Source organism: Microcaecilia unicolor, chromosome 10 (genome assembly GCF_901765095.1).
Source record: "Microcaecilia unicolor chromosome 10, aMicUni1.1, whole genome shotgun sequence".
In the NCBI taxonomy this organism is placed as follows: domain Eukaryota; kingdom Metazoa; phylum Chordata; class Amphibia; order Gymnophiona; family Siphonopidae; genus Microcaecilia; species Microcaecilia unicolor.
In genome coordinates this window covers 108,734,441-108,761,694 of record NC_044040.1, presented here as the reverse complement: position 1 = coordinate 108,761,694, position 27,254 = coordinate 108,734,441, and the positions used below count along the sequence as shown (strand labels likewise).

Genomic DNA, 27,254 nt, shown 5'->3' with positions numbered 1-27,254 from the left:
GATGGAAATTGCTACGGGTTTCTCACTGTAGCCCTGTTAGTTACTGTTACTGAGGATAATTGTTTATTCCCTCATATCCCACTTACCCCCCCCCCCCCCCCCCCCCTTGCCTGCCTGGTTAAACATTCACTTTGAACTCTTGCAATCCGGAACTGTGTGATTCACAGATAGTTCCTGTCAGCATGTCGGCTTCGCTGCTGTAAATTATGCAGACGGAATTCCCATTTAAATAGCTCAGTGCAGGCTTCCTACCTCCTACCCAAATCACAGAGCTAGCTACTTTACTACTACTACTACTATTTAGCATTTCTATAGCGCTACAAGGCATACGCAGCGCTGTACAAACATAGAAGAAAGACAGTCCCTGCTCAAAGAGCTTACAATCTAATAGACAAAAAATAAATAAAGTAATCAAATCAATTAATGTGAACGGGAAGGAAGAGAGGAGGGTAGGTGGAGGCGAGTGGTTACAAGTGGTTACGAGTCAAAAGCAATGTTAAAGAGGTGGGTTTTCAGTCTAGATTTAAAGGTGGCCAAGGATGGGGCAAGACGTAGGGGCTCAGGAAGTTTATTCCAGGCGTAGGGTGCAGCGAGACAGAAGGCGCGAAGTCTGGAGTTGGCAGTAGTGGAGAAGGGAACAGATAAGAAGGATTTATCCATGGAGCGGAGTGCACGGGAAGGGGTGTAGGGAAGGACGAGTGTGGAGAGATACTGGGGAGCAGCAGAGTGAATACATTTATAGGTTAGTAGAAGAAGTTTGAACAGGATGCGAAAACGGATAGGGAGCCAGTGAAGGGTCTTGAGGAGAGGGGTAGTATGAGTAAAGCGACCCTGGCGGAAGATGAGACGGGCAGCAGAGTTTTGAACCGACTGGAGAGGGGAGAGGTGACTAAGTGGGAGGCCAGCAAGAAGCAGATTGCAGTAGTCTAAACGAGATGTGACAAGGGTGTGGATGAGGGTTTTGGTAGAGTGCTCGGAAAGAAAGGGGTGGATTTTACGGATGTTGTAAAGAAAGAAACGACAGGTCTTGGCGGTCTGCTGGATATGAGCAGAGAAGGAGAGAGAAGAGTCAAAGAGGACCCCAAGGTTTCGAGCTGAGGAGACAGGGAGAATGAGAGAGCCATCAACAGAAATAGAAAACGGGGGGAGCGGGGAGGTGGGTTTGGGGGGGAAAATGAGAAGCTCGGTTTTGGTCATATTTAATTTCAGGTGGCGTTGAGACATCCAGGCAGCAATGTCAGACAAGCACGCTGAAACTTTGGTTTGGATGCAAGGTGAGATATCAGGGGTAGAAAGGTAGATTTGGGAGTCATCAGCATAGAGATGGTAGGAAAAGCCATGGGATGAGATTAATGAACCAAGGGAAGAAGTGTAGATAGAAAAGAGGAGGGGACCAAGAACAGAACCCTGAGGTACGCCGACAGGCAGAGGGATAGAAGTAGAAGAGGATCCACCAGAGTGAACACTAAAGGTGCGGAGGGAGAGGTAGGAAGAGAACCAGGAAAGGACAGAGCCCTGGAATCCAAGTGAGGACAGGGTATCGAGAAGTATGTTGTGATCGACAGTGTCAAAAGCAGCGGAAAGATCAAGAAGAATGAGGATGGAATATTGACCTCTGGATTTAGCCAGTAATAGGTCATTGGAGACTTTAGTAAGCGCAGTTTCGGTTGAGTGGAGAGGGCGAAAACCAGATTGTAATGGGTCAAGAATAGCATGTGAGGAGAGAAAATCAAGGCAGCGGCGGTGAACAGCACGCTCAAGTAATTTGGAGAGAAAAGGAAGGAGGGAGATGGGTCGGTAATTAGAGGGACAAGTAGGGTCAAGTGAAGGCTTCTTAAGGAGAGGTGTGACCACAGCATGTTTAAAGGCAGCAGGGACAGTCGCAGTGGAAAGTGAGAGGTTGAGAATGTGACAGATAAAAGGAATAAGAGTAGGAGAGATGGCATTAAGAAGGTGGGTGGGAATGGGATCAGAGGAACAGGTGGTACATTTTGAGGAAGAAAGGAGAAGTGTAGTTTCCTCAATAGTAACTTCAGGAAAGGAGCACAGGGAATGAGGGGAAGGAGAAAGAGGGGAACGGACTAGTGGAGGGAGAGGTGGTGAGGTAGAGAAAGCAAGGTTTATCTTTTGAACCTTGTTGTGAAAGAATTCAGCAAGGGTCTGAGGAGATAATGAAGGGGGAGTTGGGGGAGGGGGCACCTTGAGGAGAGAGTTCAATGTGGTGAAGAGAAGTCGAGGATTAGAGCCAAGAGAGTTGGTCAGTTGGATATAATAATCCTGTTTGGCACGTAAAAGAGCAGATTGGAAGGAGGTCAGCATGAACTTAAAGTGTAAGAAATCAGCAAGGGCCCGAGATTTCCGCCAGAGGCGTTCGGCGGAGCGGGTACAGGAACGTAGGTAGCGGATATTAGAATTCAGCCAAGGTTGGGGTTTTGTACGCCTTACAGGGCGGGTCATCAAAGGTGCAAGAGTGTCTAAGGCAGAGGATAGAGTATTGTTGTAAGAAGAAACAGCCTCGTTGACAGACGTGGATGGTGCCACAGTAGAGAGGAGGTTTGAAACATGGGAGGATAGAGATGAAGGGTCAATATCGTGAAGATTCCTAGATAAATTAGATAGGATAGGACGGGACTGGGAGGGAGGAGATTTAAGTGTGAAAGTTATAAGATGGTGATCAGAGGAGGGATGATCAGAGGCAAGGAAACTAGAAGGTGAACAGTTGGAGGAGAAGATGAGATCAAGACAGTGACCATTTTGATGAGTGGGGGAGGTGGAGCATAGTTGGAGATTAAAGGACGACGTTAAAGCGAGTAACTTGGAAATATAAGAGTTGGAAGGATCATTAGCAGGAATATTAAAGTCACCAAGGATGAGAGAGGGGGAGGAAGGATCATGGAAGAAGGCAAGCCAGGCAAAGTCACTGAGAAGGGATGAAAGCTTATCAGGGGGACGATAAATGACCGCTATTCGAAGAGGCAGAGGAGAGAAAAGGCGGATAGAGTGGACTTCAAAGGAGGAAAAACAGTGAGATTGAGGTGGAAGAAGGGGTTGAAATCTGGAGGAGGGAGAGAGAAGTAGTCCAACACCGCTCCCACGGCCAGCAGGGCGAGGAGTATGTGAAAATAGATAACCGCCATGGCACAGGGCTGCGACTGAAGCAGAGTCATCAGGGCAGAGCCAGGTTTCTGTTATGGCGAGCAGATGGAGGTGACGAGAGATAAAGAGGTCCTGGATATAGGGGAGTTTGTTACAGATAGAGTGGGCATTCCATAGGGCGCAAGAGAAGGGCAGAGAAGAGGAGGGGAGTAGAGGAATAGAGATGAGGTTAGAGAGGTCACGGTGAGATCTATAGAGTTTGGATAACAGTTGGTGAGGAGGGCTAGGATTGGGATTGATGTCACCAGCTGAGAGTAAGAGAAGGAGTAAAAGAGAGCGGAGGAGAGTAGGAGAGGTGTGGCCACGAAGGCGTCGAAGGCGAGAGGTATTTAGGTGGAATGGGGAAGGCAAAATGGAGGGAAGAAAGAGACGGAGATTAAAAGCCAAGAGGGAGGAAGAGGGTAGGAGAGAAGGTGAGGTGATGAAGTCAATGGATGGGAAGTGAGTTCCTGTAGCGGATAGAGGTAGGGGGTGAGGGAAAAGATTAGGAAGGGACAGAGCTAGGAAGAGAATGTGAATAGGGGCCATAAACGATTAAGGTACTTTAGCAACTGGAAAAAGATGATGGATGAATGGAAGGAAGGAAATGTTGAAGGTTGAGAGCTGAGAAAAAGGAAGAGGAAAAAAAGAGATGGTGAGATGATGAATACAGAGGGTGGACAATGTGTTCCTGCAGTGTACAATGGTTTCAGATGGAGAAACAGATTAGAAAGGGACAGTACCAAGAAGAAAAAGTGTACTGGAGCCATAATTAGTAACTGGGAGAAAAATAAATGTAAATAGAAAATGCTCAGGCGTGCGGCACCTAGAGCGGAGGCCCTGAGTGGATCGGGGTGGACCTGGGTGTCACCCCGGAGAAGGCTGTAAGGATATGCAGATGAGCTGCAAATCCTCTACAGCACCTGAAAGGCAGCCGGTGGTAGAGGTGGGCACCTCTCAGCTGAGGAAAGGCTTACCAGGGGTTAGGCCGAAGCCAGCATTCCTCCCCCTGAGGGTCGCCTGATCCTAGCCAAAAAGCACCTGGAAACTCTGTGCACTTGGAGAGAAGGCCCTGGGAAGATCGGGGTGGAACTGGAGTCACCCCGGATACAGCTGTGAGGAAATGCAGAAGGGCTGCAAGTCCTCCACAGCACCTGGTGGGAGCGCTGGGCACCTAGAGCGGAGGCCCTGAGTGGATCGGGGTGCACCTGGGTGTCACCCCGGAGAAGGCTGTAAGGATATACAGATGAGCTGCAAGTCCTCCACAGCACCTGAAAGGCAGCCGGTGGTAGAGGTGGGCACCTCTCAGCTGAGGAAAGGCTTACCAGGGGTTAGGCCGAAGCCAGCATTCCTCCCCCTGAGGGTCGCCTGATCCTAGCCAAAAAGCACCTGGAAACTCTGTGCACTTGGAGAGAAGGCCCTGGGAAGATCGGAGTGGAACTGGAGTCACCCCGGATACAGCTGTGAGGAAATGCAGAAGGGCTGCAAGTCCTCCACAGCACCTGGTGGGAGCGCTGGGCACCTAGAGCGGAGGCCCTGAGTGGATCGGGGTGCACCTGGGTGTCACCCCGGAGAAGGCTGTAAGGATATGCAGATGAGCTGCAAGTCCTCCACAGCACCTGAAAGGCAGCCGGTGGTAGAGGTGGGCACCTCTCAGCTGAGGAAAGGCTTACCAGGGGTTAGGCCGAAGCCAGCATTCCTCCCCCTGAGGGTCGCCTGATAGTAAGGCCCTTGATCCTCGCACTTGTCCTACATAGACCCTGCTTGAATACCTTCTACACTTGTCAGAGTCTGGTCTCAAGACCAACTCCGTAAGAGTTCATCTTAGCGCAATCAGTGCTTATCAACATGTAGAGGGTGAGCCTATCTCTGCACAGCCTTTAGTTGTTCGATTCATGAGAGATTTGCTTTTGTCAAAGCCCCCTGTCAAACCTCCACCAGTGTCATGGGATCTCAATGTCTTTCTCACCTAGCTGATGAAACCTCCTTTTTAGCCACTGAATTCCTGCCATCTGAAGTACTTGACCTGGAAGGTCATTTTCTTGGTGGCTGTTACTTCAGCTCGGAGCTCACTGACTCTACGAGCTTGGAGAAGCCTTGGTAGTGCATGCTCCTTATCTCAAGTTTCATCACAACAGAGTAGTCCTCTGTACGCACCCTAAGTTCTAGCCGAAGGTGGTGTTGGAATTCCATCTGAACCAGTCAATTGTCTTGCCAACATTTTTCCCCGTCCTCATACCCACCCTGCTGAACGTCAGTTGCACACCTTGGACTGCTAAAGAGCATTAGCCTTTTACGTGGAGCAGACAAGCCCCTTCAGACAGTCCGCCCAAATGTTTGTTTCTTTTGATCCCAACAGAAGGGGAGTCGCAGGTTATAAACGCACCATTTCTAATTGGCTAGCAGATTGCATTTCCTTCACTTATGCCCAAGCTGGGCTGACCCTTGAAGGTCATGTCATGGCTCATACTGTTCAAGCCATGGCAGCGTCGTGGCCCACTTGAAGTCAGTCACTATAGAAGAGATTTGCAAGGCTGCAATGTGGTCATCAATCCACACATTCACATCTCACTACTGCCTTCAGTAGGATACCTGACGCGACTGACGGTTTGGGCAGTCGGTGCTGCATAATCTGTTTGGTGTTTAGGATCCAACTCCACCCCCCTAGGCCCATTTTTATTCTGTTCCATGCTGCACTCTGTTACATGTTTCTGCTTTAGGTCAATCTCAATTACGTTCTCACCATTGCGAGGCCCAATTGACCTTTGTTGTTGTTTTTAGTGAGCCTGGGTGCTACGGATACCCCATCAGTGAGAACAAGTAGCCTGCTTGTCCTCAGAGAAAGCGAAGATACCTACCTGTAGCATTTATTCTCCGAGGACAGCAGGCTGATTATTTTCACAAACCCTCCCACCTCCCCTTTGTTGTCCTTTAAGTTTTGCTTTTGGATATAACTGAGTGGGATTTTTGCATTACGGGCGGGAAGATGACCACGTATGCGTGGTGCATATGCCCCGTGCGCTGGAATGCTCTGGCAAAGTTTTTGTTATTTTGCTCTGGGAAATTGCCATTCCTGGGCTGCCGTGGACGCCGACCCATCAGTAAGAACAATCACCCTGCTGTCCTCGGATAATACCTGCTACAGGTATGTATCTTCGCTTTCCTGTATTATGCCACCAGCCCCAGTATTACACATGAAAGTTCACAACTTGCATAATCTGTAGCCTTGAAAACTAAGAAAAATGAGCCTGTCAGGAATTTATCTAGCGAAGAAACATAGCACAGAGAATTCAAAAGAATTAACAGTTAGCTTTCAGGAATCTCTTAAAAGTTACGTAACGTAAAACAAGGCAATTATCAGACACACACACATACTTATTATGGCATTTTACATTAAATGTGTTACAGAGAATGCAGAACAAGTAACGGCAAGCTTGGAACCCAAGCTAATAAAAATGTAGCTGTAAAAAGTTCAAATTGTAATTAAGTAAACAAAAGCTGCATCATTGGCTGACCTTTACAATATATAAAACAGGGAAGAAAGAGCCTATAATTTGAAAATTAAAAATTGTAGTTCATTTTAAATATTCCTCTGCTTTGTGAATCAGGGCCCTTGGAACAAAAAGCAGATGGAAGGTACACAAATGCAATTAAATCAGCTGTAATAAGGACAGCCCTAAGACTTGAATACAGTCTTCATAGATAAAATAATAAAGTTCAGAAAATGACAGCTGCACTCTCCCTAAAAGAAACCATAGGGTGGCCAGTCTGCACTCACACCCACACACTTTGACGAAGGACAGCAATAGAAAGGAAGCGATGGAAAGAAAATACAGCTGTCTTTAATTAAAGGGGCTTGGATACATACCAGTTCTCGGTGAGCAAGTAACACAGACTGTTTGTAATTAAAAAAAAAATATGATGTCACAAGAAAACCGGACAATAAATCCAGCACTTTTTCTCACTTCATTCCAAAGAACATTGAAACTGCAATCAAAAGTGTCTATTTTCCATAATTCAGAGAGAAGGCTGCTAGCAAGTTTTAGCAAAATCTTCCCTACTAATGGTATGGGAAGATACGCATACAGAAGGCCTGTCCCCCAATGCAGGAGAAAGGCATCTGACGTTAGCCTGTCTGGAACAGAATTGAGGGACTTTGTGATTTGTCTGAGTGGCAAAAAGATCCACCGATGGGGTTCCCCACACTCAGAAGATATTGTGGACAACACCCATATTTAGCGACCACTCGAGAGGCTGCAAGATCCTGCTCAATTTGTCAGCCAGACTGTTTTTGACGCATGCCAGATACGTGGCTTGGAGAAACATGCCGTGATTGTGCGCCCAAAGCCACATCCTGACGGCTTCCTGACACAGAGGGCGAGATCCAGTGTCCCCCTGCTTGTTGGTGTAATACATAGCAATCCGATTGTCTATCTGAATTAGGATTATCTGGTTGGACAGCCAATCTCTGAAAGCCTTGAGTGCATTCCAGATCTCTCGTAGTTCCAGGAGGTTGATCTGAAGATCTTTTTCCAGAGGACCAAGCTCCTTGAGTGTGAAGCCCCATCTACATGAGCTCCCCACCCCAGGAGAGATGCATCCGTCGTCAGCACTTTTTGTGGCTGAGAAATTTGAAATAGACATCCCAAGGTCAGATTGGATCGAATGGTCCTCCACTGAAGGGATCTGCAAAACTCGGTAGAGAGATGGATTACATCCTCTAGACCCCCTGTGGCCTGGCACCACTGGGAATCTAGGGTCCATTGAGCTGATCTCATATGTAGGCGTGGCATGGGAGTCACATGAACCGTGGAGGCCATGTGCCCTAAAAGTCTCAACATCTGTCGAGCTATGACCTGTTGAGACGCTCGAGCCAAAGACACCAGGGCCAGGAGATAGTCTGCCCTTGCCTGGGGAAGATAAGCTCGAGACGTCCGTACGTCCAACAGAGCTACTACTACTTAACATTTCTAAAGCGCTACTAGGGTTACGCAGTGCTGTACAGTTTAACAAAGAAGGACAGTCCCTGCTCAAAGGAGCTTACAATCTAATGGACAAAATGTGCAGACAATCAAATTGGGGCAGTCTAGATTTCCTGAATAGAGGTATAATGGTTAGGTGCCGAAGGCGACATGGAAGAGGTGGGCTTTGAGCAAGGATTTGAAGATGGGTAGGGAGGGGGCTTGGCTTATGGGCTCAGGAAGTTTCTTCCAAGCATAGGGAGAGGCGAGACAAAGGGCGGAGCCTGGAATTGGCGGTGGTGGAGAAGGGTGCAGAGAGGAGGTATTTGTCCTGTGAGCGGAGGTTTCGGGTAGGAGCTTAAGGAGAGATAAGGGTAGAGAGGTAATGAAGGGCTGCAGATTGAGTGCATTTGTAGGTTAGTAGGAGAAGCTTGGATGCGGTACCTGATTGGAAGCCAGTGAAGTGACTTGAGGAGAGGGGTGATATGAGCATATCGGTCCAGGCGGAAGATAAGACGTGCAGCAGAGTTCTGAACGGATTGAAGGGGGTATAGATGGCTACGTGGGTGGCCAGTGAGGAGTAGGCTGCACTAGTCAAGGCGAGAGGTAATGAGAGAGTGGACGAGAGTTCAGGTGGTGTGCTCAGAGAGAAAAGGGCGAATTTTGCTGATGTTACAGAGAAAGAAGCGACAGGTCTTGGCTATCTGCTGGATATGCACAGAGAAGGAGAGGGAGGAGTCGAAGATGACTCCGAGGTTGCGGGCGGATGAGACGGGGAGGATGAGGGTGCCATCGACTGAGATAGAAAGTGGAGGGAGAGGAGAAGTGGGTTTGGGTGGAAAGACAATAAGCTCTGTCTTGGCCATGTTCAGTTTCAGGTGGCAGTTGGACATCCAGGCAGCAATGTCGGATAAGCAGGCCGATACTTTGGCCTGGGTTTCCGCTTGATGTCTGGTGTGGAGAGATAAAGCTGGGTGTCGTCAGCATAAAGATGATATTGGAAACCATGAGATAAGATCAGGAAGACCAGAGAAGAGGTGTAGATTGAAAAAAGAAGGGGTCCAAGGACAGATCCCTGAGGAACTCCGACAGAGAGCGGGATGGGGGTGGAGGAAAATCCATGAGAATGTACTCTGAAGGTACGGTGGGAGAGATAAGAGGCGAACCAGGAGAGGACGGAGCCCTGGAACCCAAATGAGGACAGTGTGGCAAAAAGTAAATCATGAATGACAGTGTCAAAAACGACGGATAGGTCGAGGAGGATGAGGATGGAGTAGTGACCTTTGGATTTGGCAAGGAACAGGTCATTGCAGACTTTAGTGAGTGTCGTTTCTGTCGAGTGTAGAGGATGAAAACCGGATTGAAGCGGATCGAGGATGGCATGAGAGGAGAGAAAATCAACGCAGCAGCTATGTTCAAGTATCTTGGAGAGGAAGGGTAGGAGGGAGATGGGGCGGTAGTTGGAGGAACAGGTGGGGTCTAGTGATGGTTTTTTGAGGAGTGGTGTGACTACAGCATGTTTGAAGGTGTCAGGGACAGTTGCAGTGCAGAGAGAGAGGTTGAGGATATGACAGTTGGAGGGAGTGACAGCAGGGGAGATGGTGTTCCAATGAACTCCAATTTCTGCACCGGGACAAGATGGGACTTTGGTTAATTGATTACAAACCCCAGTAGCTCTAGCAGTCGAATAGTCATCTGCATGGACTGTAGAGTCCCTGCCTCCGAGGTGCTCTTCACCAGCCAATCATCAAGATAAGGGAACACATGCACTCCCAGTCTGCGTAGCGATGCTATGACAACTGCCAAAACACTTTGTGAAGACCCTGGGCGCAGATGCGAGACCAAAGGTCAGTACCAACCGAAATCGAAGATACTTCCTGTTAGCTGGGAGTATCGAGATATGGGTATAGGCATCTATTAAGTCCAGAGAGCATAGCCAACTGTTTTCTTGAATCATGGGAAGAAGGGTGCCCAGGGAAACCATCCTGAACTTTTCTCAGAGAAGGAATTTGTTCATGGCCCTTAGGTCTAGGATAGGATGCTTCCCCCCCTGTTTTCTTTTGCACAAGGAAGTACCTGGAATAGAATCCCAGCCCTTCTAGCCCTGGTGGAACAGGTTCGACCACATTGGCCTTCAGAAGGGTGGAGAGTTCCTTTGCAAGTACCTGCTTGTGCTGGGAGTTGAAGGACTGAGCTCCCGGTGGGCAATTTGGAGGCTTGGATACCAGATTGAGAGTGTAAACTAACCAGTCTAGTTGAAGAACCCACCTGTTGGAGGTTATAAGAGGCCACCTTTGGTGAAAAAACATCAACCCCCCCCCCCCCCCCCCCCCCGCAAGCCGTCCGGAAAGGACACTTTTTCTGAGGCTATGCTGCACTGCAGCCAGTCAAAAGCTCATCCCTTGCTTTTGCTGGGGAGCCATAGGGGCCTTAGGCACACAGCGTTGACGGGAACGCGCATGCTGGGAATGAGCCTGAACCGGCTGTCGAGAAGTAGGAGTGTACCTACGCCTATTATAGGAATAGGGAGCACTCCTCCTCCTTCCAAAAAACCTCCTGGATGAGGAGGTGGTAGCAGAAGACGCCCGGCGGGAGATAGAATCCATAGCATCATGGTGCTTTTTGATCTGATCGACCATGTCCTCTACTTTCTCTGCAAAAAGTTTATACCCCCTGGCAAGGAGCATCCGCCATTCGCTGCTGGGTCATATGATCCAGTTCAGAGACACGCAGCCATGAGAGTCTGCACATCACTATACCCTGAGCAGCTACTCGGGATGCCACATCAAAAGTGTCTTAAGTCCCCCGGCCAGGAATTTGCAACATGCCTTCTGCTGCCTGACCACCTGGTGAAAAGATTCAGCAAGCGCCGGAGGAAGTGCTTCAACTAAACTGGAGAGTTGCCTCACCAAGTTCCACAACAGGATGCTCGTGTAGAGCTGGTAAGTTTGGATCTTGGCGACGAACATAGCAGCCTGATACGTTCTCCTTCCAAAAGAATCCAAGGTCCTAGACTCTCTGCCTGGGGGCACCAAGGCATAGTCTCTAGTACTCTTGGCTCTTCTGAGAGCACAGTACACCACCATGGAATCGTGAGGAAGTTGGGCCTTCACCATTACAGGCTCTCCATGGACTCTGTACTGCGATTCGGATTTTTTTACGGACAACTGGGTTAGAAAAAGGGCACGACCAATTTCACATAAGCACTTCCCTCAGTGTATTATGCAAGGGGGCTGTAGCAACCTCAGCAGGCAAAGAAGGATAATCCAAGACCTTGAGCATCTCGGCCCTGGGCTCATCCACAACCTCCATAGGGAATGGAATGTCCTTAGACATTTCCTGAACAAAAGATGAGAAAGAGACTCTCAGGTGGAGACATTCTACTCTCAATTGGAGGAGTAGGATCAGAGGGAACCCCACATGACTCTTCCTCCAAAAAGTATCTGGGGTCTTCCTCCTTTTCCCACGAGCGCTCCTCATCAGTATCAGACAAGAGCTCCCCAAGAACAACCTGAACCCGAGCCTGCCTCGACGTCGAGGATTGACGAACTGTGGGGGTGTCGAGAAGTCAACCCCTGCCTGGACTCCGGTGAAGCTTCCTCCACTGACGTCGAGGGGGAATCGACACGGGTGGCAGCCGACACCAGGACGGGGACCTCCTCACAGGTGATGGCCCAGATGCCGCCTCTGCAGTTCGTACGGAAGGCGTAAGCACCCCTGACACCGAGACAGACTGGTGAAGCAACCATTCCAGGAGCTCCGGAAGAAGGACCCTGATACACTCGTCGAGAGGTTCCATCGGTAAAGGCTGGGGGGGGGGGGGGGGGGGTCGATGAAGGAGTCGGTGGCAGAATCTGAAGGTGCTTGAGAGCTGGTACTAGACAGCCAGATGACTGACGCATCAGCATCTCCTGAATGTAGGGTGACCGGTCCTCCCGGCACCGACGCTTCTTGGGTGCCAACTCCCTCTGCTCCCCGGAGCTCTCAGTACCGTGAATGGAAGAAGAATGACGACGGTGCTTCTTAGCCTTCGCTTGACACCCGTCATCGAGACTCCTCAGTACCGAGGACATGGAATCCTCACGCTTCCTCGGGGCTGGGACTGACAAAGTTCGGTCCCGGGGGGGCCTGCATAGCAGTAGGACTCGAGATAGGTGGAGACCCACTTGATGCTTTGCTGCTCCCAGCTCGATGCGGTCTTACGGCATCCATTACCTGGACTCCCGATATCGATGCTTTCCTAGACGGTCACGAAATCTAAAGGCTCGATGGTGCCAAGAAAAAAGGGCACAAAAAAGGAAGAAATATCCCGACTGAGCAGCCTAAAGGGCGGCCATGTCAAAAAAGAAGGAAATTTAAAAGGAGGGAGAAAAACTAAGAAATAGAGGGAAAAAAAATTTTTTTTTAATTTTATTTTGGGAAGCAAACTATTAGTTTTAAAAAGAAAAAGATAGAAGCGATAAACGCTAACCCGCGCCTCCTGAGTCCGAAAAAGAGAGCGGTAAGCAAAGACCTGTCTCTTCAGAAAGCAGATCAAAAGAAACTAAAGGTGACATGCTCGCATAGCGGGTGGGAAGCTGCTCGCGCATGCGGTGCGTCTTGTCCCGCGCAACGTCACGTTCTGGAAAGTTCTTATTTTTTTTTAAGTTCCGGTATCCTGGGACGTCGCGGACGACGACTCATCAGTGATAATATTCAGCCTGCTTGTCCTCAGAGAAGAACTAATTTTACCTTCCATAGCATCCCACAGATCAATCCAGAGAGTGGTGGGATGTACCCAAGCAATCATTACTCAGGGCGAGACCCCGAGATTTCAGCTGCTATGACACCTCAAATACGGCGTCCGCCCTAGCCGCCACATCCAGATGATAATGTTTCAAAAATGTATGGATTGACGACCAAAGTTGCCGATCTGCAAATCTCCTCCAGGGATACTAGCCTCGACTCCTCCAAACAAGTTGCTAGTGCTCTTGCCGAGTGAGCTCGAACATGAAGCGGCGGATCTTTCCCGGCAGAAATATAAGCAGAAGTAATCGCCTCTCTCAACCACCGGGCGACTGTGGCCTTAGAAGCCTGATGACCCTTTTTACGTCCTCTGAACAAGACAAACAAATGATCAGAACAACGAAATTCATTTGTTACATCCAAGTACTGAAGGAGAATACGACTTACATCCAAACACCTCAGTGCTCTGAAATAAGAGGGATAATCCTCTTTTCGAAAGGCCGGTAGGTGGACCTGTTGATTCACATGAAAACAAGATACAATCTTGGGCAAGAACGCAAGCACCGTTCGTAGCGACACCCCCGCCTCTGTAAAACGCAGAAAAAGATCCCTACAGGATTAGAAATGATTTGTACTACTACTAGTAGTAGTATAAGGCCTGTAACTCGGAGACCCTCCGCGCCGAAGCTATAGCCACTAAAAACACAGACTTCAAAGTGAGATCCTTTAACGATAACTGAGACATAGGCTCAAAGGGAGGCCGCTGGAAAGAGGGTAAGACCAGCCTGAGCGGAGGCCGCAGATGATTCACTCCGCGAAGAAAACAATGTCCGGATGAGAAGCCAGAGAGGACCCCTGAAGACGGCCCCGAAAACACGCCAAGGCTGCTACCTGTACCTTCGATGAAGCCAAAGACAAGTATTTATCGAGTCCTTCCTGCAAGAAAGCCAGAATGTGGCCCACCGAGGCTGACATAAAAGAAAGCCCAGCTGCTGCACACCAAGACTCAAATGTCCGCCACACCCGAGCATAAGCAGTAGAAGTGGAACGCTTCCTGGCTTGCAACATAGTGGTAATCACTCTGTCCTGATACCCTTTCTTCCTTAACCGCGCCCGCTCAAGAGCCAGGCTGTAAGACCAAAGGGGGAGGGATCCTCCATGACGATAGGGCCCTGATGAAGTAACCCTTGACTTGCGTGCAGCCGCTACGGACTGGCAACTTGCAGACAAACTAAATCCGCGGCGAGGCCAATCCGGAGCCACCAAAATCACCCGTCCCGAGTACTGAGCGATGTGTCCCAGAACTCTGACCACCATGGGCCATGGCGGTAACACATAAAGAAGACGGGACTGAGGCCATGGCTGAAGGAGCGCGTCGATCCCTCTTGAGAGAGGGTCCCTGCCTTTGCTGAAAAACTTGGAACTTTCGCATTGCAACTGCGTGCCATGAGGTGCAACGCCGGAACTCCACATCGCACCGTGATCTGTGCAAAGCTTTGGGCGGAGAGCTCCCACTCTCCCTGATCCAAAACATGATGACTCAAAGTCTGCTTCGATGTTTAGCAAACCGGCTATGTGAGCTGCCCAGAGACAGAGCAAAGCCACTTCCTTGGCCAGGGAGGCACTCTTGGTGCCCCCCTGATGGTTGACATATGCCACCGCCATCGAATTGTCCGATAGAACACTAACTGGCAAAACGCCTGAAGAGCAAGCCGGACCGCCTGAAGCTCCAGCCGATTGATGGACCAGGAGATCTCCACCAGGGTCCAAGTTCCCTGAGCTGTCTGACCGAGACAATGAGCCCCCCCCCCCCCCAGCCCACTAGACTGGCATCATTCGTGTCCACAATCCAATCTGGCGTCGCTAAAGGCACCCCCCCGACTCAGGTTGCTCGGTCTCAGCCACCAAAGCAAGGCTAGACGGACCCCCGAATGTAAAGGGAGCCGAACTGAATAGTCCTCCGTCAGAGGAGACAAACGACGGAGAAGGGAACTCTGAAGAGAGCACATGTGACTCCGAGCCCACGGTACCATGGACCCCAAGACCTGAACATAATCCCAGGACCTGGGAGTCTGCATCTGTAACAGATTCCAAATTTGATCCTGGAGCTTTCGCTTCCGGGGCCCCGATAAAAACACCGCTCCCATTCGGGTATCGAACAGCACTCCCAGATATTCCAAGGATTGGGAAGGAACCAGATGACTCTTCTCCAAGTTGACAATCCAGCCCAATGAACGCAGAAGGCCGACTACTTTCTCCGACGCCTGCACAGACTCATGAAAGGAAGGGGCCCGGAGCAGCACTTGCACCCCGTCCTTCTGTAGAAAAGCTGCCACAGCCACCATGACCTTGGAAAAGGTCCTGGGAGCGGTCACCAGAATGAAAGGCAAGGCTCAAAATGTAAAATGCTGGCCCAATATTGCAAAACAGAGGAACCGGTGGTGAGGAGGCCAAATTGGAATGTGCAAGTAAGCCTCCTTGAAGAACTCCCCCGGCTGCACAGCGGCCATAACGGACCGCAATGTTTCCATGCGAAAGTGACGCACTCGAAGTGCCCTGTTTACTCCTTTTAGATCGAGAACAGGCCGATAAGATCTGCCTTTTTTGGGCACCACAAAGTAAATTGAGTACCGATCCAAAAACTGTTCCTGAACAGGCATGGGAACCACTGCCCCCAGGTTGATTATGCCTTGGAGAGTTTCCTTGACTGCTGCCACCTTGTGCAAAGCCTTGCAAGGAGAGTCTATGGAAAAATCTGCGAGCGGTCGAAAAAATTCCAACTTGTACTATGGTAAACACAGGCCCACCCTACCCTGAGGAGGGCGCTAGGGGGCGCTCTCCTACAAGAAATAGGGAAAGTGTCATGATACGGTACCTAGGGGGAGTTCCAATTGCGACATCAGGGTAATGACCTGAAGGGGCCAGCAGAGGGAGATCCAGCTGAGGCCCGAACATGGGGACCAGGGAGTATCAGTAGCAGAGGTTCCCTGTCAAGAGAGGGGCACCCAGAAGGCTCTGGGCTCTTCCAGAACGAGGAGGGGCCCAGAATGGGTGTGGTGGGCTACTAGCAGCCCTATATAAACCGTACCTCCTGAGGCGCTAAGCGGGGGGGAGAGATGGGAACCGGGTGAGCCTGGGAAGCCTGCTGGAGGAGGAGTACCTGGAAGAGGGAAGAGAGAGCGAGAAGGAGACCCTAAAAGTGAAGGTACTTAAAAGGCCATGCTGTTGATGGACCTGTGAACCAGGCCATGTTGCTGATGGACTTGTGACTTGTTTAAAATGAACTAACAGCCGTGGGGTGGAGGATAGGACTGTAAGGACAATGAGAGTGAAGAATGTCCTATCCAGGGGTGGTGGCTGTTTTACACTGAGACCCCTGTCTCTCAAAGTAAAGGGGCTCAATGAGTGTATTTACAAATGAATAACTGGAAAGAAGTTGTCCCCCACAAGACTGAATCCAGGTACCAATAAACTGACTTTGCCTATCTTGACTGCCTAATTTGCATATTTGTGAAGTCTGGAGAATTCGTGTGAGAGTCCCAGGGAAAGTACCGTGGGTCACTGGCCGTGAACCAGAGGAGTGACTGAGCCACACGGGACATAACGGAGAAGGATTTCCAGCAGGAGGAAAGTACGGCAGAGCAGTCACCCTGAGTAAGGGAGAAGCCCAGGATATTGAGGTTGGTGCTTGCCAGTGACTGGGAGAAGACAAGCTGGAGTCCTGCTCAGGAGCACAGGGGCCAGTGAGGCCGGGTGGAGAGCAGAACGTGCACATAGTCTTTACAAACTGCTCTGAAGCCAAGTGCTAGACAGCCTCAAGAGGGCTTAGCACAAGAATATCCCGAGGGGGTTATAAAGGAAACCACTTTGTTTTGAACTATTTGCTTCTGTGCAGTTTTGCTGGAGTTACCAGGGATTCACCACTGGTTGTTTTGAACTGCTTTAGTTGGAACTGCCTGTGGCTGAGCTGTTTGCCTAGCGAATTACAGTATGTAGCTTGGCTTGGGAGCCAAGGGAACTCTGAGGAGACTGGCAAGTGAGACTCCGGCCAGCAGAGGGCTGCATTTCCAAAGCACACAGTGCCCGGGAGCTTTACAGTACCCGTCTCGCACCACTTCCAGAACCCATTCGTCTGAAGTTACCCTGGCCCACTCTCCCAGAAACAAGGACAGCCGTCCTCCTACTACAACCGGGAGATGAGCCAGGGCCCCATCGTTGTGCCCGGGCTCCTAGTGCTGATCTCGAGGGAGCACCACCTAAGCAACGGTCCGCACGAAAGGACTGCTGCTTCTGAGGAAAGGGCAGCTTCCCAAAGGAGTCAGCTTTACCCGGACGATACTGACGTGACTCCCTAAATTGAAAGCGCGCAGGACACGCTCGAGTAGTGGATCTTGGCTTATCCTCAGGCAAACGACAGCCCTTGGAATCCCCCAGGTCCTTAACAATCCTATCCAACTCCTCACCAAAGAGATGCTTACCTTTGAAAGGTAAACGCGTCAACCGAGACTTCGAAGCCATATCTGCTGACTAATGGCGCAGCCATAACCAATGGCGTGCCAAAACAGCAAGCGAAACTTCCTTCACCGAAGCAGATCATAAAGGAGATCTGGCAGGTAAGCGAGACCTGCCTCCAGAGATGGCAAAGCCTCCATCAGTTCTTCAGGAGACACTGCCTTCTGAACCCAGGACAAACAAGCTCTGGCCGCATACGAGACACAGACAGACGCCTGAAGAGCCAATGCCGCTACCTCAAAGGTCAACTTGAGATAAGATTCCAAGTTCCTATCCTGAGGATCCTTGAGAGCTGTCCCGCCCTCCACGGGCAAAGTGGTCTAAAGAATCCACTGTGGGCATACGTAAATTTTCCAATTCTCCTTCCAGGGGTGGATAAAGGCGTACCATGGTTCTCGCCACTCGCAAGGCTGCCTCCGGCATGTCCCATTCTGCAGCAATCAGAACTTTCAATGCCTCATTAATATGGAAAGTTCTGGTAGGCCTCTTGGTTCCTGACATAATGTAAGCAACCACCACTGTCATGGACCCGCCATTCGGAGGAGATATGTTTAACACCTCCAAGGCCTTCACAATAAGAGTTGGAAGCTTCTGCTGGTGAAAAAGACGCGCTGCCGAAGGATCATCACCACTCTCAGGAGAGAGGGTGTCCTCCTCCAGCGTATCTGAAATAGCCACCCTAGAAATAGATGATAACTGACCATCATCTATCCCTGAAGCCACCGAACCTGTTTCCAGGTCCTGCAGCTCTAGACGTGGCCGCTTAGGCATTAAAGGGGTGCGCAACACCTTCTCTCCGGAAGGGGCTTGAAAAGCCACCTTAGTGGAGCCCCCCGAGCGCTTAAGCAAGAAAGCTTTATGTAACAAAAGCACAAATTCTGGAGAAAAAGAGTCTTATGATCCAACATCCCTTTCCCCTGTCTGCAGCTCTGTCATAGTAACATAGTAGATGACGGCAGAAAAAGACCTGCACGGTCCATCTAGTCTGCCCACGATAAACTCATGTGTATACCTTACCTTGATTTGTACCTGTCTTTTTCAGGGCACAGACCATATAAAAGTCTGTGCAGCAGTATTTCCCGCCTCCCAACCACCAGTCCCCGCCTCCCATCACCGGCTCCGGCACAGACCCCGTATAAGTCTGCCCTCCCCCATCCTAGCCTCTCAACCACCAACCCCTCTTCCCCCCGCCACCCAATTTCAGCTAAGCTTCTGTGGATCCATTCCTTCTGCACAGGATTCCTTTATGCCTGTCCCACGCATGCTTGAATTCCGTTACCGTTTTCATCTCCACCACCTCCCGCGGGAGGGCATTCCAAGCGTTCACCACCCTCTCCGTGAAGAAATACTTCCTGACATCTTTCCTGAGTCTGCCCCCCTTCAATCTCATTTCATGTCCTCTCGTTCTACTGCCTTCCCCTCTCCGGAAAAGATTTGTTTGCGGATTAATAGCTTTCAAATATTTGAACGTCTGTATCATATCACCCCTGTTCCTCCTTTCCTCCAGAGTATACATGTTCAGGTCAGCAAGTCTCTCTTCATACGTCTTGGAACGCAACTCCCATACCATCCTCGTAGCTTTTCTTTGTACCGCTTCCATTTTTTTAACATCCTTCGCAAGGTATGGCCTCCAAAACTGAACACAATACTCCAGGTGGGGCCTCACCAACGTCTTATACAGGGGCATTAAAACCTCCTTTTTTCTGCTGGTCACACCTCTCTCTATACAGCCTAGCAACCTTCTCGCTACGGCCACCGCCTTGTCGCACTGTTTCATAGCCTTTAGGTCCTCAGATACTATCACCCCAAGATCCCTCTCCCTGTCTGTGACTATCAGGCTCTCCCCACCTAACACATACGCCTCCCTTGGATTTCTACTCCCTAAGTGCATCACTTTGCATTTCTTCGCATTGAATGTTAATTGCCAAACGTTAGACCATTTTTCCAGCTTCTTCAGATCTTTTTTCATGTTTTCCACTCCCTACGGGGTGTCCACTCTGTTGGAAATCTTGGTGTCATCCGCAAAAAGGCAAACTTTACCTTGTAACCCTTCGGCAATGTCACTCACAAATATATTGAACAGAATGGGCCCCAGCACCGATCCCTGAGGCACTCCACTACTCACCTTTCCCTCCTCCGAGCGAACTCCATTCACTACCACCCTCTGGCGTCTGCCCGTCAACCAGTTCCTAATCCAGTTCACCACTTCGGGTCCTATCTTCAGCCCTTCTAGTTTATTCAAGAGCCTCCTGTGGGGAACCGTGTCAAAAGCCTTGCTGAAATCTAAGTAGATGACGTCCATAGCACGTCCTTGATTTAATTCTCCCGTCACCCAGTCAAAGAATTCAATGAGATTCGTTTGGCACGACTTCCCTTTGGTGAAACCATGTTGTCTCGAATCTTGCAACTTATTGGCTTCCAGGAAATTCACTATCCTTTCCTTCAGCATGGCTTCCATTACTTTTCCAATAACCGAAGTGAGGCTTACCGGCCTGTAGTTTCCAGCTTCTTCCCTATCCCCACTTTTGTGAAGAGGGACCACCTCCGCCATTCTCCAATCCCTCGGAACCTCTCCTGTCTCCAAGGATTTATTAAACAAATCTTTAAGAGGACCCGCCAGAACCTCTCTGAGCTCCCTCAGTATTCTGGGGTGGATCCCGTCCGGCCCCATGGCTTTGTCCACCTTTAGCTTTCCAAGTTGTTCATACACACTCTCTTCCGTGAACGGTGCTCTATCCACTTCGTTTTCAGGTGTACTTTTGCCAGTCCCTCTCGGTCCTTCCCCAGGATTTTCTTCAGTAAAAACAGAACAAAAGTATCTATTTAGCAAATTGGCTTTTTCTTCATCATTTTCTACATAGCGTTTTGCTGTATCTTTTAGTCTCACAATCCCCTTTAGTCTTTCTCCTTTCACTAATATACCTGAAGAAGTTTTTGTCTCCCCTCCGTACATTTCTAGCCATTTGTTCTTCCGCTTGCGCCTTCGCCAGACGTACCTCTCTCTTGGCTTCTTTCAGTTTCATCCGGTATTCCTCCCCGTGTTCCTCTACTTGAGATTTTTTGTATTTCTGGAACGCTAACTCTTTAGCCTTTATTTTCTCAGCCACTTGCTTTGAAAACCATATCGGTTTCCTTTTTCTCTTGCTTTTATTTACCCTCCTTACATAAAGGTCTGTGGCCCTGTTTATTACTTCTTTTAGCCTGGACCACTGTCCTTCCACTTCTCGTATGTCCTCCGAGCCCATCAGCTCCTTCCTCAGGTATTCTTCCATTTTGTTAAAGTCAGCTCGCTTGAAATCCAGGACTTTGAGTTTGGAGTGGCTGCCATCCACATGAGCTGTTACATCAAAACAAACCGTTTGATGGTCACTGTTTCCCAGGTGTGCAGCCACTCGGACATTTGACACACTATCCCCATTCATGAGCACCAGATCCAACGTGGCTCCCTCCCTCGTGGGTTCGTTCACCATTTGTCTGAGCAGAGCACTTTGGAAAGCATCCACAATCTCTCTACTTCTTTCCGATTTTGCAGACGGAACCTTCCAATCTACATCCGGCAGATTAAAATCTCCCAACAGCAGCACCTCTCTTTTCTTCCCCAACTTTTGAATATCAGTGATCAGATCTTTATCTAGTTCTTCCAATTGTGTCGGGGGTCTATAGACAACACCCACGTGGACCAAGGTTCTATCCTCTCTTTTTAAGGTGATCCATATTGCTTCTTACTTTCCCCACTTCCCTGTCATTTCAGTTGCTGCGATATCATCTCTCACATACAGAGCTACTCCTCCACCTTTACGTCCCTCTCTATCCTTCCTAAAAAGATTATAGCCTGGTATGTTTACATCCCATTCATGGGAACCATGGAGCCATGTCTCTCTGACTGCAACTATGTCCAAGTCAGTCTCCAACATCAGGGCTTGAAGGTCATGAATTTTATTGCTTAGACTGTGAGCATTTGTGGTCATTGCTTTCCAACTACATTTCCTAGTATGTGTTTTGGGTTTAGTGATTTGTGAGTGTCTTTTGTCTTTGGGTACCTTCTCCTCTTTTTGTTCCCTCTTTGCTTTTTCTTTTTTTTCTGCTCCTCACAGACAGGCACAGAAGCAGACAAAGCACGAGGATCCAAAATGGCACTGGGAGAGGACTGCCCCGGAGGAATTAGGCGTGAAAAAGTACTCGCAGCCGCTCCGGCTAAAGCACATTTGCCCCGACCCGAAACCGGACTCTATGACCCATCGGGCCTGAAAAGGCAGCCGCAGACACCGTCCCCGAAGAGACCCTGTACGAAAAAGCGCCAAAAACCTCCTCCCCAAAAGCCGCCAATGCAGCGCTACAGGAGGCCGCCGACTCTGAAGCCGAAAGCCTCCCAGACTCCGTGTGGCTCCCGACGTCGGTCGGACGTTCTCCCTCCATGGCCGCGCGAGGGCAAGCTAAACAAACCCCCAACGCTGCTCTTCAGCTCCCAAACTGATAGCAGCACTTCACTATCTCCGACGGAGCCGCCAGAGCACCCCGCGCACCCACTCCCCTCTGCCGGGAACAAAATCCTGCTGCTGAGAGTGCTGCGGAAGTTTTTGTTTTCCAATCTGATCCTCTTGTGGCTGTAGAAGGGGTCCCAAAGGGCTATTGGGGGGAGGAAGGGAGGGACCTGGCACCACCAGCTGTACACCGCTCACAAAGAAGAGAACTCTCAACCCCCTAAAAAAGGCTCAACTCGTCCAGAGGGAACGGGAGAGGAGCCCAGACACCAGAGCTGCAGAGTTATGACCCTCCACCTGCTAGATAGAGAGAATACTGAGGTCTGGGTGGCTGTGTATGACCATATATAGTGAGCCTCAGAAGTTCTATCTCCACCTGCTGGCAGAGGGACATAACCCACCAGTCTCTGGATTGATCTGTGGGACGCTATGGAAGACTGTTTCCCCTTCATCAGTAGAAAGCAAGGTTCCCTGCCAGAACCCCTGTTCAATTTGTCGGGGGTGTTACTGCTGTTGCTCCAGGAAGAGAAGAGCCTGGAGCCCTAGGACTTGATGTTACTCTCTCTCTCCTGGCTCTCAACCCCCACCATACCTGAATTTGGCAACGCTGTATGGGCCTCCTATGGTGGTAGATAACGATTTTCACAGAGTAGAGGTCGTTGGAATGGACAGAGGAGTTGACATTGTTGGAATCCTGGCTATGAATTCTGCACAGCACGAGGGACTTGTGGCTGTGACTCTTCAGATCATTGGATTGCTCTTCAGAAGCTGGTTCGACAGACACAAAATCAGCTCAAGAAATCACCACTTTAGCGAGTGTTCTTGATTGTTTAAAGAATTGGAAGAAAATAAGGTGAAATTTGTTTCTGAAATAATGGTTGTCAAGGAAGAGGTTAAGTCACTGCAAGAATTAACAGCAGTTTATTGTTAAAGACAAAACTGTGTTCTATGGAAGAGTTGAGCAAATAGAGAATTATAAGGTAAAATTATGTATCATACCTGATAATTTTCTTTCCATTAATCATAGCTGATCAATCCATAGACTGGTGGGTTGTGTCCATCTACCAGCAGGTGGAGATAGAGAGCAATCCTTTTGCCTCCCTATATGTGGTCATGTGCTGCCGGAAACTCCTCAGTATGTCGATATCCAAGCTCCATCCGCAGGACTCAGCACTTAGAGAATTACACCCACAAAGGGACACTCTGCCCAGCTCACCACCGCCGAAACGGGGGAGGGGAATTAACCCAGCTCATCCCCACACAAGTGGGGGAGGGGAATCCGTCCAGCTCATCCCCGCGGAGCAGGGGAGGGACACCACCCCGCCAATGCGGGGGGATCTGGCTTATCCTGCAACCGCAACTGCGGGAGGAGCTGACTGACCCTAACACCACCGAAGCGGGAGGGGTACAAAGCTGCCCTACAGCCGCATGAAGCGGGAGGGAGCGCCGGCAGAATTTATGTCTCAATCCAGCCCCGAAAACAGAGGGGAGAGGAATGCAGCAGCTCACTGTAACACAAATTCGTCTCAACTCTTGAAGAATCCATTGAAAAACTTGAACACGAAGTCCTCCTGAACAGGAACTGAAGACTAAACTTGAATCTGAAATGCAACCAGAATATAAACAGTACAGATATCTGGGAGGGACTATGGATTGATCAGCTATGATTAATGGAAAGAAAATTATCAGGTATGATACATAATTTTACCTTCCATATCATCATGCTGATCAATCCATAGACTGGTGGGATGTACCGAAGCAGTACTCACCCAGGGCGGGACATTGAAATCCCTGACCGCAACACTGAAGCTCCAAACCGGGCCTCCGCCCGAGCAGCCACAGTCAAGCGGTAATGCCTGGAGAAGGTATGGGCCGATGCCCAAGTTGCCGCCTTGCAAATCTCTTCCAAGGAGACGGACCCGGCCTCTGCCAACGAGGCCGCCTGAGCTCTAGAGGAGTGAGCCTTCAGCTGGGTAGGCGGCACCTTCCCCGCGGCCACATAAGCCGCTGCAATGGCTTCCTTGACCCATCTTGCCACTGTAGGCTTAGAAGCCTGCAGACCCTTACGAGGACCTGCAAACAGGACAAACAGATGATCCGATTTCCGGAAATCATTGGTCACTTCCAAGTATCTGAAGATGACTCGTCTCACATCCAGATATTTGAGAGCAGAGTATTCCTCTGGGTAGTCCTCCCTACGAAAGGAAGGGAGACAGAGCTGCTGATTCACATGGAAGCGAGAAACAATCTTGGGCAGGAAGGAAGGCACTGTGCGAATAGTCACTCCTGCCTCAGCGAACTGCAGAAAAGGCTCTCGCCATGAGAGTGCCTGGAGCTCGTAAACCCTTCTGGCTGAAGTGATAGCCACCAAAAAGACTGCTTTCAACGTCAGGTCTTTTAGAGATGCCCTAGACAAGGGTTCAAAAGGCGGCTGCTGCAAGGCTCTTAGCACCAGGTTGAGATTCCACGCAGGCACCACTGAGTGCAGAGGAGGGCGCAGGTGATTAACTCCCTTGAGAAAGCGCACCACATCTGGCTGCGAAGCCAGGGAAGCACCCTTCAGGCGGCCCCTGAAGCAAGCCAGAGCCGCTACCTGGACTTTAAGGGAACTGAGCGACAGGCCTTTCTCCAGACCTTCTTGCAGGAACACCAACACTGAAGAAATTGGAGCACTGAAGGGAGAAAGTGAGCCTGCTTCACACCACGCTGCAAAAGTACGCCCAACCCTGGCGTAAACAGTAGAAGTAGAACGCTTGCTCGCTCTCAGCATAGTGGCGATGACCTTGTCTGAGAAGCCCTTCTTTCTCAGACGCTGCCGCTCAATAGCCAGGCCGTAAGACCAAAGGGGGAGGGATCCTCCATCACCACGGGACCCTGATGTAACAGGCCCTGCTCCACTGGCAGCCGCAGAGGATCATCGACTGAGAGCCTGATCAAGTCCACATACCAGGGACGTCTGGGCCAGTCCGGACCCACCAGGATTATCCGGCCCGGATGCTTTGCCACCCGGTCTAGCACCCTGCCCAACATGGGCCAGGGCGGGAACACATAGAGAAGCTCCTGTGTCGGCCACTGTTGGAGAAGAGCATCTACTCCCAGGGATCGAGGGTCCCGTCCTCTGCTGAAAAAGCGCGGCACTTGGCAATTGGCCGATGACGCCATCAGATCTAGGCTCGGCTGGCCCCAGCGCTTCGTGATGTCCAAGAACGCCTGAGCAGATAGCTGCCACTCTCCGGGCTCCAAGGTATGGCGACTGAGAAAGTCCGCCTTGACATTCATGACTCCGGCAATGTGGGCAGCTGACAGCTGTTCCAGGTTCGCTTCGCCCACTGGCATAGATTCATGGCCTCCTTAGGCTAGAGGGGCGCTCTTGGTACCTCCCTGGCGGTTGACATAGGCCACAGCCGTGGCATTGTCCGACAGGACCCATACTGGCTTCAACGCCAGTACCGGGATGAACTCCAAAAGCGCCAACCGAATGGCTCTGAGTTCCAGGAGGTTGATAGACCACTTTGCCTCTGCAGGAGACCAGAGCCCCTGCGCTGTCCTTCCCAAGCAGTGGGCTCCCCAGCCCGACAAAGAGGCGTCCGTCATGACGACCATCCACTCCGGGGTCACCAGAGGCATTCCTGAAGACAACTTGTCTGTCTGCAGCCACCAGCTCAGCGCCTTGCGCACTGCCGGGACCAAGGGAAGGCGCACAGCATAATTCTCCGACATCGGAGTCCAGCGCTGCAGCAGAGAGAGTTGTAGTGGTCTCATAAGAGCCCTGGCCCAGGGCACTACTTCCATCGTGGCCGTCATAGAGCCCAACAGCTGCACATAGTCCCAAGCCCGAAGAGGAGAGGCTACTAGGAACTAGTCCACCTGAGCCTGAAGATTGACAATCCGATTGTCTGGCAGGAACACTCTGCCCACTTGGGTGTCGAATCGAACTCCCAGATACTCCAGGGACTGAGTCGGGCGCAGCTGGCTCTTCTCCCAGTTGATGATCCACCCCAGGGAGCTCAAAAGAGCAATCACCCGGTCCACAGCTTTGCCGCACTCTGCATAAGAGGGGGCTCGGATCAACCAGTCGTCCAGATAAGGATGGACTTGTACTCCTTCCTTCCGCAGGAAGGCCGCGATGACCACCATTACTTTGGAGAAGGTCCGCGGAGCAGTAGCCAACCCGAACGGGAGGGCTCTGAACTGGAAGTGTCGGCCCAGGACTGCAAAACGCAGAAAGCGTTGATGAGGAGGCCAGATGGGAATATGCAAGTACGCTTCCTTGATGTCCAAGGATGCCAGGAACTCCCCTGCCTTCACTGCTACTATAACAGAGCGGAGAGTCTCCATGCAAAAGTGCCGAACTTTCAAGGCCCGATTGACCCCTTTGAGGTCGAGGATAGGCCGTACAGAACCTCCTTTCTTTGGTACCACAAAGTAAATGGAGTAATGTCCCTTGCCAATCTGATTTTCTGGCACCGGAACGACCGCACCCAGGCGTATCAGGTTGTCCAAGGTCTGCTGCACTGCCACAGCTTTGATCGGAGACTTGCAGGGAGAGTGTACAAACCCGTCTCTTAAGGGTCGGCAGAACTCTAACTTGTAGCCGTCTCTGATGACTTTCAGCACCCAAGCGTCTGAAGTTACTCTGGTCCACTCGCCCTTTTAAACGAGGACAGGCGTTCTCCAATCTGCACTGGGCCATGGACCAGGACCCCGTCATTGGGTACGAGACCCTGGGGGAGGACCGGAGGGCGTACCTCCGGGACGGCGGTCTCTGCGAAAGGAATGCTGCTTGGGGGAGAAGTTCCTTTTGAAGGAAGAGGGGGCAGAGGAGCCCGACTTGCCCGGGCGGTACCGACGGGCTTCCTGAAACCGTCCTCTGGAGATACCGGGGCGAGCACTGGCCCGAGCCCTGACCTCTGGTAACCTCTTGCCCTTAGACGTGCCAAGATCGGTCACGAATGTTGTCCAGCTCGACCCCAAAGAGCAGCTTGCCTTTAAAAGGCAACTTAGCCAGGCGGGACTTAGAGGCGTGGTCCACAGACCAATGTTTCAGCCAAAGCCAGCGCCGCGCAGAGACTGTCTGAGCCATGCCTTTAGCCGAGGCTCTCAAGACATCATACAGTAAGTCTGCCAAATAAGCCAAGCCCGATTCCAGGGCCGGCCAGTCAGCCCTCAAGGAAGGATCCGAGGGGGAAGCCCGCTGCACCATCGTCAGGCACGCCCTGGCCACATAGGAGCCGCAAACTGAGGCCTGCAAACTTAAGGCCGCCGCCTCAAAGGACGACCTTAAAGCCGCTTCCAATCTTCTGTCTTGGGCGTCCTTTAGTGCCTTGCCACCTTCCACTGGCAACGCCGTTTTCTTAGTCACCGCAGTGATTAAAGAATCCACGGTAGGCCAAATAAAGGCCTCCCGCTCACTTTCAGGCAAAGGATAGAGGCGGGACAT

The 27,254-nt window shown here is 50.6% G+C and overlaps 1 protein-coding gene across 1 annotated transcript in view; it reads right to left on the bottom strand.

Moving 5' to 3' along the window:
- STAG1 (stromal antigen 1) overlaps positions 1-27,254 on the bottom strand; it is a 1,758,022-nt gene that overhangs the window by 1,234,661 nt on the left and 496,107 nt on the right.